Genomic DNA, 10596 nt, shown 5'->3' with positions numbered 1-10596 from the left:
TTCTACTTGTGGAAAGAGGATCTCTAAAAATAGAAACTTGATGTAAAAATGACTTACTAATGCATGGGTCAGGAATCAAATTATCAGTTAAATGAGACATTCCTGAGAAATATGAATGGCAAAATTTTAGGGTTGCATTCAGAAAGAGAGATAATTTGTTCAAGAATGGAGTTAATTCTCTCCATCATTCATTTATTCAACAGATACTTATTGAGTGCCTACTATGTGTAAGAGAATGTGCTTTCCATGTATTGTCCAAGTTACCTACCCATGAGTCCAAGATAAGCAGGTATTTTAGTGGAGACTCCCATTGAAAACAAAGTAAAAATGGAAAACTCCCAACAATGTATAGTTGAGTGTGGAAAACAAGGGAAGTGCTTAGCCCAGTACCTGAGATAGGAAGTATGCAGTCCATGAAAACTACTGCTTCTATTAAATTCAGTAGCCTTGTGTTCAGAATATAGACATGCATTCCTTCATTCTTACTTGGAGACCATGCCATTCTGGTTTGAGGCAAAACATTGAAAACCAGGGCTTTTTTCTTTCGTTTTAAAAACATTCTTGAGGTGCTGTATATGACAAACTTCTTGCTCAGATTATTTTTTAGAGAGAAGTTTCAAACAGTAATATTCAGTGGTGCTCACACCAACCACTTCTCTGACTTACTGTTTCCATTTTTCAAAGTGCTTGAAAGGTAAGATGACTGCTTAGGTCAGACGATAAACTTACGAATGTGGAAGGGAACGTAAATAAGCAAATAAATAAAAGCCTCTACATGACAAGGATGCAGAGAGAGCTCCCAGTGCAGGAATAAGTCTTAAAAGGTTCTTTGGTCCTCGGAGGGAGAAGGGCAAGTTCTCTCAGCCTGAGATGCTCCCCACCCTTGAATGGGTTCCCATGGGAAGGGAGATATTTAAAAGAGCCTTCTCAGTTTTAATTCCACTGGGCACTTTTGACATGAAAAACCTTTGAGGAGAAAAAATTCCCTCTATTAGTTGGACTAGTATGTATTTAATTGACATAGTTACATACCAGAGTGTTTAAAAGTAAATACGGGCCAGGCATGGTGGCTCATGCTTATAATCCCAGCACTTTGGGAGGCCGAGGCAGGCAGATCGCTTGAGCTCATGAGTTTGAGACCAGCCTGGGCAACATGGCAAAACCCTGTCTCTACAAAAAATACAAAAATTAGCCAGGTGGGGTGGCTTGTACCTGTAGTCCCAGCTACTTGGGAGGCTGAGGTGGGAGGATAGCTTGAGCTGGGGAAGCAGAAGTTGCAGTGAGCAGAGATTGTACCACTGTACTCTATCCTGGGCCGTAGAGCCAGACCTTGTCTCAAAAAAAAAAATAATAATAAGTATGGTTTCTTGTTAGGGTTATATTTAAACATTAATGTTTATATAAGGAAGAAAGGGAGTGGAAGGGAGAGCAGTTTGCCCCCTGATTCTGAAGACATGTCCAGGACATTTTATGTGGCAATGAAGTGCTGATGTCTGGACCTATCTAGGACAAATGTATTTCAAAGGCATCTTCATTGCAAAAGTTCACCCACATTTAACAAGCGATAATGATAATGTACCACAGCACCTAAGCCAAGATGCTACAAAGCCTGTCCTCAGATATTACTTCTTCAAGTTGAACCACCCAAATTGAACAAAACCTCACTGATACGGCATCCTTACAGCTTGATTTTGCCTATAAATCGTTATCATTAGCCTCTTTATGATGGCCAGCAAAATGGAATTATCTGTAAAGCAATTTATTTGTGGGCTAGTGCAGGTATGTTTGATCCTCAATATAATCTGAAAAAAGAGGCTTGGTGTGTTGGCTCATGCCTATAATCCCAGCACTGTGGGAGGCCGAGGTAGGTGGATCACCTGAGGTCAGGAGTTTGAGACCAGCCTGGCCAACATGGTGAAACCCCGTCTCTGCTAAAAATACAAAAATTGGCCAGGCGTGGTGGAGGGTGCCTGTAGTCCCAGCTACTCAGGAGGCTGAGGCAGGAGAATCGCTTGAATCCAGGAGGTGGAGGTTGCAGTGAGCCAAGGTCGCGCCACTGCACTCCAGTCTGGGCAACAGAGTGAGACTTCGTCTAAAAAAAAAAAAAAAAAATTCTGAAGAAAGAAATGTTTGCTTCAGTGGGGTAAGTGTGGTCAGGGGTCAGAAATGAGAAATTGGGTGTTAAGATCCTATGTCCTCCCAGCATTCAGTTTTACTCCTTCTGAGTCCCGATTTCTGACCTCTGGTTAAAGAGGCAAACCTCTTGGATTCTAACCCAGCTCTCAGAGACCATCCTGCTGCAGCATGTAGAATTCAAGGGAAATGAATACTCATCTGGCCACAAGTACTCAGTTATTCTTTCACATGACACTGAACATCTGGATGAAGAGAAAAAAACAACCAACTTCTGTTTTAATTCCCTCTGTCACAAAGGCAACACACCTGGGGCCAGGCTAGGCTGTACACTTCAGTTTTCATCAACTGATGTTTGACTTCTGTCAATCCAGCCTTAGAGAAAGTTAATCCACATTCAACCACAATGCCTCTCCTCCCTTCTGGAGGATCTGCCCACTCCTAGAGTTGGTGTAAACGCTTTGTCTAAGATGCTGTGAGTGTGGGTGGGTTCGTTATGTTCTAGAGCATTCATGTCAAAGTGTGGTCCATGTACCCAGATGCTTAATTTCTAGTGTAGATTCCTGGGCCTGACTTGTTGAGTCAGAATCCCTGGTAGCCTAAGCAGTACTCTCCAGGTAATTTGTACACTCACTAAGACGTGACAATCACCTCCCTCTTCATCACAACCTTGGGTTTTCTTTTTAGATCTATGCCACGTAAAACGGCCAAAGGCTATAAACTTTTATGCTGGGATAGTAAGTCCTCTCTCCCCCATTCCCACCTACTTTTCTAGGGCAAGGGTAAACATCAACATGTAAACAGTCTTAGTATATACCCTAGATCTAGTTCAAACAGTGTTGGCATCAATGTCCGTTATTAGGTTGAGTATACATTTGGGATCAGACTTGCTTGTTTCCGGAAATTTCCTTGGTGAAGGACCTGATAAGAGCTTAAATGTGCTATTCTTTCCCCCAAGGGGAGGGCCAGAATTTTTGGCACTGCTGATCCGTCCGGCTGTCCCATGATTTTCAGTTTACTAGTGACATCTGGGAATAGGTTTTGCCCTTGAGATTTGAGCTTTAAGAAATAGCAACATTCTTGATGATGGGGGTGGGAGGAAGTAGTTTTATAGATGAATTGAGAAGCAAGACATTTGTTAGGTACGTGGATATGGTTGAAATTTAACGCTAGGGCAACCTGGGGAGGCAACAGGCAACAGAGAAAAGGGGCTGTTAAGTTGGTTAACAGGCTCATAAGAGCCTAAGAACATTTCAAATGTATAAAAAGAAATAGGACTAGAGAAGGAGGTGTGAGGTGTAGCAGTCCTGTATTACCAGACTTGCTCTTTAGGGACTCAACTCCCAAGGTCCCTAGCTTGCCCTAAGGATAGAGGGGGTGGGAGGTGCTGGCAGAAGGAGCACCTTGGGAACATTTGTTGGGTGCCCAGAAAACAGGCTTTGACTGCATTTGAACTGACATATTTGAAAAATGAACTTTATTTCGCCGCATACTGTTTCAGTGATTCATTCTTTATATGTGCATTTACTCAGCAGAAGTGAGTCGAAAATAAGATGGATGCTAAATTTGTATGTTAATTTTAATATTGAAGCTATCCCATATTTGAAGAATAAGATCAATGCTTCAATTTCATTTCTTGTGTGGTACTGAACGTTGTCATTACCGGAAAAAAATCATTTCTGAATGCATCCTCCCCAAATTCTAATCTCAGAGGGCAGAGGAGGCTCAGGAGAGGCAATCTGGTCTTTTGTTGATGGTCTATTCTGGATATGCTTCAATGTTCCCACAGTATCATTTACTATTTCAGTGTGAAGGGTAAATAGGAAAGGTAGTGGTTTTCCCTTAAATTACAGTGGAGTTTATTTACTAATTAGATTCTGAGAGCTTGCTGAGATTGTTAGGTTATGTCAGGAGTTTCATATATCCCATGGGCAAAGCCACTGGACTTAACCAAAAGTAAACTCAGCAGTTGTTGAGAAAAATTATCCCTTCAGAACACTTGAGTCACTGCTTGTTGGTTTTAGACCATGACGTCACCCTGCCATTGTGATTTAAATGAAAGATTCCTAAGATCTGTGGAAGTATCTCTGTCTCCTAGCTGAATATGGCAGAACCAGATGTGTGATGGTTTCTATAGAGGGAGGGTGGGTGAATTAAACGTTGGACCTTTCTCAGCCCCAGGGGCTGCTATGACAATACCAGTGGGCTCTGTCCTCACTAGCAGCCTGCTGGCTGTCCATTGCAGCCCCTGGCTTTCCTTGTTGCTTCTGCCTTCAGGGATCACTGGGTGAAACAGGCTGCTGTGGAGGCTGTCCATTTTGTGTATTGCACCAATGGGTCCAGCCAAGGGGCAAGTAGGGCCTCAGATCCAGAGTGGGTGCCCTTTTCAAATTTGTCAGACCAGAAAAGGTGCTGTTTTAGGAAAAGCCTTTTTCTACTTTGCTCATAGGTACACCAAAATCTAGCAGAGACCCTAGAGAAAGAGAGAGAAAGAAAAAAGAGTGAGTTGCTAGAGAACAGCTTGAGCATTGAAAGGAATAGCTGTGGAAGCCATGGATAAATAAATGTTCGGCAATCTATCTCCTTTGGCCTGTCCGCTTTGAGAAAATAGGAAGTAGTTTCAATTTTCAAAAAAATCTCACTCAATGGACTTGAGATTAGAAATGGACGGAGATGTTGGAAAGGGAGCTGGAAGAACTAGCCTTTATTGAGTATCTACTACCTGCATCTGTTAGCTCAGCCCACCATTCTGACCTCAGTATATCTCTAAGGATTGTCCCTGATCTAAAACCAGCTCAGGCAACCAGCAAGGTAGGCATATATCATTTGGGGCTGCCTGAGTAGACAACAGCATATGTAAAACAACACAAATGAATGAATGAAAATGCCCACAGCAAACACTAATTTATGCAGTTTTCTTTTCTTTTCTTTTTTTTTTGAGATGGAGTCTCACTCTGTTGCCAGGCTGGAGTGCAGTAGCGTGATCTTGGCTCACTGCAACCTCCGCCTCCCGGGTTCAAGCAATTCTCCTGCCTCAGCCTCCCGAGTAGCTGGGACTGCAGGTGTGCACCACCACACCCGGCTAATTTTTGTATTTTTAGTAGAGACGGGGTTTCACCATGTTGGCCAGGATGGTCTTGATCTCCTGATCTCGTCATCCGCCCACCTCAGCCTCCCAAAGTGTTGGGATTACAGGTATGAGCCACTGTGCCCAGCCAATTTATGCAGTTTTCTATCTTCAAGACAGCTGTGTGAGCCAGCCTGTCTGCATATCTCTTAATACAGTGATATTTGAGATTCACTGCAGATCCTGAATCTTCAAGAAACATTATGTCTAATGCAGCTTAGTATTAAAGATATCTTATTGTATCCCGAGTTTTGAGAATTGGAATAATGCTTTGTATACCACTGTTTATACCCTTAGAGAAAATCTTTTTAATCCAACACTAATTTAGTCAAATTAGTAATTCAAAGCACCTGCTAGGTATTATTTTGAAACATTATCTAAATCCAATCCAAATGCAAATTAATTTATTAGAAAACACTTCTAGCTGGGCACGGTGGCTCACACCTGTAATCCTAGCATTTTGGGAGGCCGAGGCAGGCGGATCACAAGGTCAGGAGTTTGAGACCAGCCTGGTCAACATGGTGAAACCCCGTCTCTACTAAAAATACAAAAATTAGCCAGGCGTGGTGGCGGGCGCCTGTAATCCTGGCTACTTGGGAGGCTGAGGCAGGATAATTGCTTGAATCCGAGAGGCGGAGGTTGCGGTGAGCCGAGATCATGCCACTGCACTCCAGCCTGGGCAACAAGAGTGAAACTCCGATTCAAAAACAAAACAAAACAAAAAAACAAAAACAAAAAAACTGATTCTACCCAGAATCCCACATTTTCCAAAAGTCGTTTGGAGTTAAGTGAAGACAGGAGCAAGCATTTAAAAAGCACTTATTTCAGCTGAGTGCGGTGGCTCATAGCTGTAATCCCAGCACTTTGGGAGGCCAAGGTGGGAGGATCACTTGAGGCCAGGAGTTTGAGACCAGCCTAGGCAACGTGGTGAGACCTCAGCTGTACAAAAAATTTTTAAAAGCTGTGGTGGTACACACCTGTAGCCTTAGCTGCTCGGGAGGCTGAGACAGGAGGATCTGTTGTGCGCAGGAGTTCGAGGTTGCAGTAAGCTATGATTGTGCCATTGCATTCCAGCCCAGGCGGCAGTCTCTTAATAATTTAAGAAGCACTTATTCTGTGCTAGCCATTGTTAACATCTATTAACTCACTTAATCCTCTCAACAACCACATGAAGTCAGTAGATTACCATTCCCATTTCCTAGATGAGGAAGCAAAGAATTAACTTTCTCAAAGTCAACTACCTGGAAGGGGTGGATGTGGGCTTTGGTCTCAGGACTTTGGATGGAGTTTATGGGCTCGGAGTTCACAGGGCTTTTTGGAGCTCCTGGACCTTTGCCCAGCCACCTGGCTTTCTCCTGGGCCCGAAGACACCTCCATCAGAGGTGGGAGCTGCGGCCGTGGCTGTCGAGGGCAACCCCCGGGAGTGTGAGAGGACGCGGCGTGAAACCCGCAGGTGAGAGCGACCAGCACCTTCTCTTTCCCTGAGCCGCCTGCGTGAATGTTCTTCCTGGCTCTGCTGCCCCCTGGAGGCTAGTGCAGGTAAATGCGTGAAGTCAGCATTTTCCCTCCACCTGTTAGTCCCCCTCATTCATCTCTTGGCTAAACCAGAAAGATGTGAGGGTATTTCAAAGACATCTTTACTACATTTTATTTCACTCAAATTCAAGGATCCCTCTCCCAGGACAGCTGTGACTACAGACCATGGCATTCACATCCTCCCACTCCACGGCGCAGGACCGGCAGGGGGTTTCCCAGAAGCCCCTACCTTATGGGTCCCTGAAGACCCTCCTAGAAGTTTCAGCCTGGCTGATGACATGCATGTGGGTTGATCATGGCTTGCGGATGAAACTCAAATATGAATTATCTAATGCCGCCATGGAGGAAATGTAATTTTAAGACACAACTTTATTAAAACTGCTAGGCAAATAATAGAAAGCCTGGAAGACCATTTCATCCATAGTTTCTCCAAGTGGTGTCTATGACTCACTGGATCTGGAATCCCCTGAAGTGTCTGTTGAAACAACTTAGATTCTGAATCAATCTTTAAACCTTCTCAACCAGAACTTCTGGGAGGGGATATCTCCCTCCCTTCCAGGAATCCACAGTTGCAATGAGGACCGTGAAGTCCACTCCTCTCCAGGGAACAGCCTTAGAGAATTCAGGCCCTCCAGTGAAGGAGGAAAAGACAAATCTAGTCATAATACTTGAAGTATACCGCTCATCTTTAAATTACCCATCCAGATGAATAAAACACTCTCTCAGGGTAAAAGCACATGTGCATTTGTCCAACTCATTGTAATAAGGCTCCTAGGGGTGGGGCCTGGTTAACACTAGTGATCAGCAGCAACTAATAATACTAACTACATCTTCCCCACAGGGCCTGGGGTGCAAGGACAATCATTTGCCCTTCACAGTTATGGACTGGTTTGATCAATTAAAAGAAAAATTACCCAAAGAGAATTTTTCTTTTTTTAAACTCAGAGTGAGACCCAGTCAGTAAGCATTTTGAAATGTGGGTGGAGGACCCAGTTGCCTTACGAGTGTGCCTTTGAAGGAGGAGGAGGAAGAGGGGAAGAAAGGAGCAGTGAAGACGGAGACTGTCTTTGGGCAAAGCGGGGCTTCCAGCACGTTCGGTGGTATAGCTCTGACCCTGCCCAATCATGGGACTGACCTATGCCACCATATGGGGGTGGGTCGAGGCAGGTGGTAGCATCTGCCATCTCTGCTTGGCTTCCTGGCCGACAGGAATATCCTCTGCAGTTCCACCGGAGAGCAGGGCGGACAAGGTGAGATAGTTAAGTCTACAGGAAAGAGGGAGGATTGTAGTTTCTGAGCTGGCCTGCCTCTCCCAAGGGGTGGGAGGGAGGCCTGGAGCAACCTCAGCTGAGCCCCGTTAGCTCCGGCCCCCACCAGGAGCATGGGCATGATGAGTGTTCGGAGGACAAGGGAAGTGAGCCCCCCTGTGCCCTGGGAGCCCCAGCATCTGCTGCAGCTATTATGGAGGGAGAGGAAAGGGCACTGCAGAAGCCAGCGCGGCCTGCAGAGGATCGACCCATCGGTAGTGGGCTTGACCCTCAGTGAGCAGAAGGGGTAGGGAGAATAAAATGCATTCCTGCTGTGGCCTAAAGTCCTCCCGACTGGAAGGAAGCCAGGGGAGCCTGACCAGACCGCTGGTTCCAGTGGCCGTTTGCCCAGGAGAGTAGCCACTCTGTGGGTGGGATCAAGTCCTTCCTGCATCATCCCAGACAGTTATTCACACGCCAGAGCTTTGGAGACTTGCTCTGAGCCTAGCTGGACCCAGATACCTTTGTTTTCCAGATTTCCTGATAAATTAGCACCAAAGAAGGAAGAGCTCATTGATCAACTGTCTTGGTCCATATATAAGACACCAGTTAAACTTGAATTTCAGAAAACCAGTGAATAATTTTTTATCATAAACATGTCCCAGGCTGAATTTGTATAGGTATATATTTTTATGTGTATGTATGTGTGTGTATATATATATGTATTTATAGAATATAACCATGTCCAGGGAATTTTATGTAAGTATAATATATAATACTGATACATATAGCATATGATATAATATATAATACTTATATAATATTCCCTGGACATAATTATACTCTACAATATATGTATGGCCTATACATACTTATACTAAAAAATTATCCATTGTTTATCCAAAGTTGAATTCAGCTGGGCATCCTATGTTTTTATTAGCTAAATCTTGTAACCCTACCGGAAGCGATGTGTCTGTGGTATGACTATAGCTGTCGCCTTGGTCATGTCCCTGCAGTTAAGAAAACAGGAAAGCTGAAGTGGTAACAAAACAGGCTGAAGGCCTAACCCAGCCCTCAGGTATATTTTGTCTGATTAGCACAGAGTTTTTTTTTCATTTTCAAATGATTGCCAACACTGAAAAATCCCGAGATCTCACACACGCACCGAGTGTTTAGGCGTTTCTGGAAAAGGTGGAAGATTTGTCACTATCGTATGGAAACAAATTAGATGTTTCCTGCCTTGGTCTCACTCATTTACGCTTCTTTCCTGTAGCTGAATTTGGGACAGATCCATGTAGGTTATTCGATTCCCTAAAATTTTCCCTAGAACAGGGAGGAACTTTTTTTGGCGGTGCTGGAATCCCTCAGTGTCTGTTGAGCCTGACCAAGCTGATCTAAAGCATCAGGGCTTTTTACCCCTCACCCTCGACGTCTGACCTGGAGGCTTGCTCCTTATAAGGCTTACATGTGACCTGGGACAGGTCCCTAGCTTCTCCCAGGGTCTCTATTTTCATCCCTAAAACGAGGGGACAACTATCCATGTTTCCCAACTTTTTTGTACCAAAAGTTCTGTTTTGTCAACCTTATGCCACGGTGGTTCCAGTTTTTGCTTGTTTGTTTGTTTTATAGAATGGTTCACAAATTCGTGAGTCATCCTTGCTCAGGGCCACGCTAATCTTCTCTGTCATTCTGATTGTGGCATGTGTGCTGCTGAAGCGAGCACATGGACCCGATGTTTTCAAAGATCTGTGTACGCAAGCAAATGACATATATTACAGCCTGTAAATTCTGACCTGCCTGAAAGCTAACTGGTTTCATCACACCGCACAGGTCAAATTCCCTCTAAAAGCAAAAACATTTTGTAAGCTCCTGTAACCTTACTGAAAATAGGGTTGCCTTTAAAGCCAGTAAGGGCTGGGCGCGGCTAGCCCAGGTTACACTTCAGTAACACTCTCCAAAATTTCAGTGGTTTAACACATAAACGTTTATTTTAAAACTTTAACCCATGCAGAATCTGCCATGGGTTTGGCAGCTCTCTAGGCAGTGACACAGAATTGTTTTTTTTTTTTTTTTGAGACAGAATCTCACTCTGTATCCTAGGCTGGAGTGCTGTGGCTTGATCTCGGCTCACAGCAACCTCTGCTTCCCAGGTTCAAATGATTCTCCTGCCTCAGCCTACTGAGTAGCTGGGATTACAGGCGCGCACCACCACGCCTGGCTAATTTTTTGTATTTTTAGTAGAGACGGGGTTTCACCATGTTGGATAGGCTGGTCTTGAACTCCTGAACTCGGGCGATCTGCCCTCCCAAAGTGCTGGGATTACAGCCACTCTGGCTTTAGTTTCCTTCTTTACTGTGGCTTGACCATTTCCCCATGTGGTTTTCCTGGCAGGGGATGGTGTGCTGGTGGGCTTTCCAGGGCCTCACCTCTGCTCACATTTCATTGGCTGAATCCAGTCCCGTGGCTTCACTTAGAGGAAAGGGCTAGGAGGTGGAGTTTTCTGCATGCCTGGGAAGCTGTGGAGAAAAGCATACAATGAACACTAAGAGGCGA

The 10596-nt window shown here is 44.5% G+C and overlaps 1 non-coding gene across 1 annotated transcript; it reads right to left on the bottom strand.

Annotated features, from left to right (window-relative positions):
• Positions 1-9662: 9662 nt before the first annotated feature.
• LOC116459587 (U6 spliceosomal RNA) lies at positions 9663-9766 on the bottom strand. Its single transcript, XR_004245625.1, has one exon. It is a non-coding gene; the product is annotated as a U6 spliceosomal RNA (small nuclear RNA).
• Between the last annotated feature and the right edge of the window lie 830 nt (positions 9767-10596).

Source organism: Hylobates moloch, unplaced genomic scaffold, assembly GCF_009828535.3.
Source record: "Hylobates moloch isolate HMO894 unplaced genomic scaffold, HMol_V3 SCAFFOLD_19, whole genome shotgun sequence".
Lineage (NCBI taxonomy): Eukaryota > Metazoa > Chordata > Mammalia > Primates > Hylobatidae > Hylobates > Hylobates moloch.
Note: the sequence above shows the minus strand (reverse complement) of the source record. Positions and strands in the feature narration are given on the sequence as shown.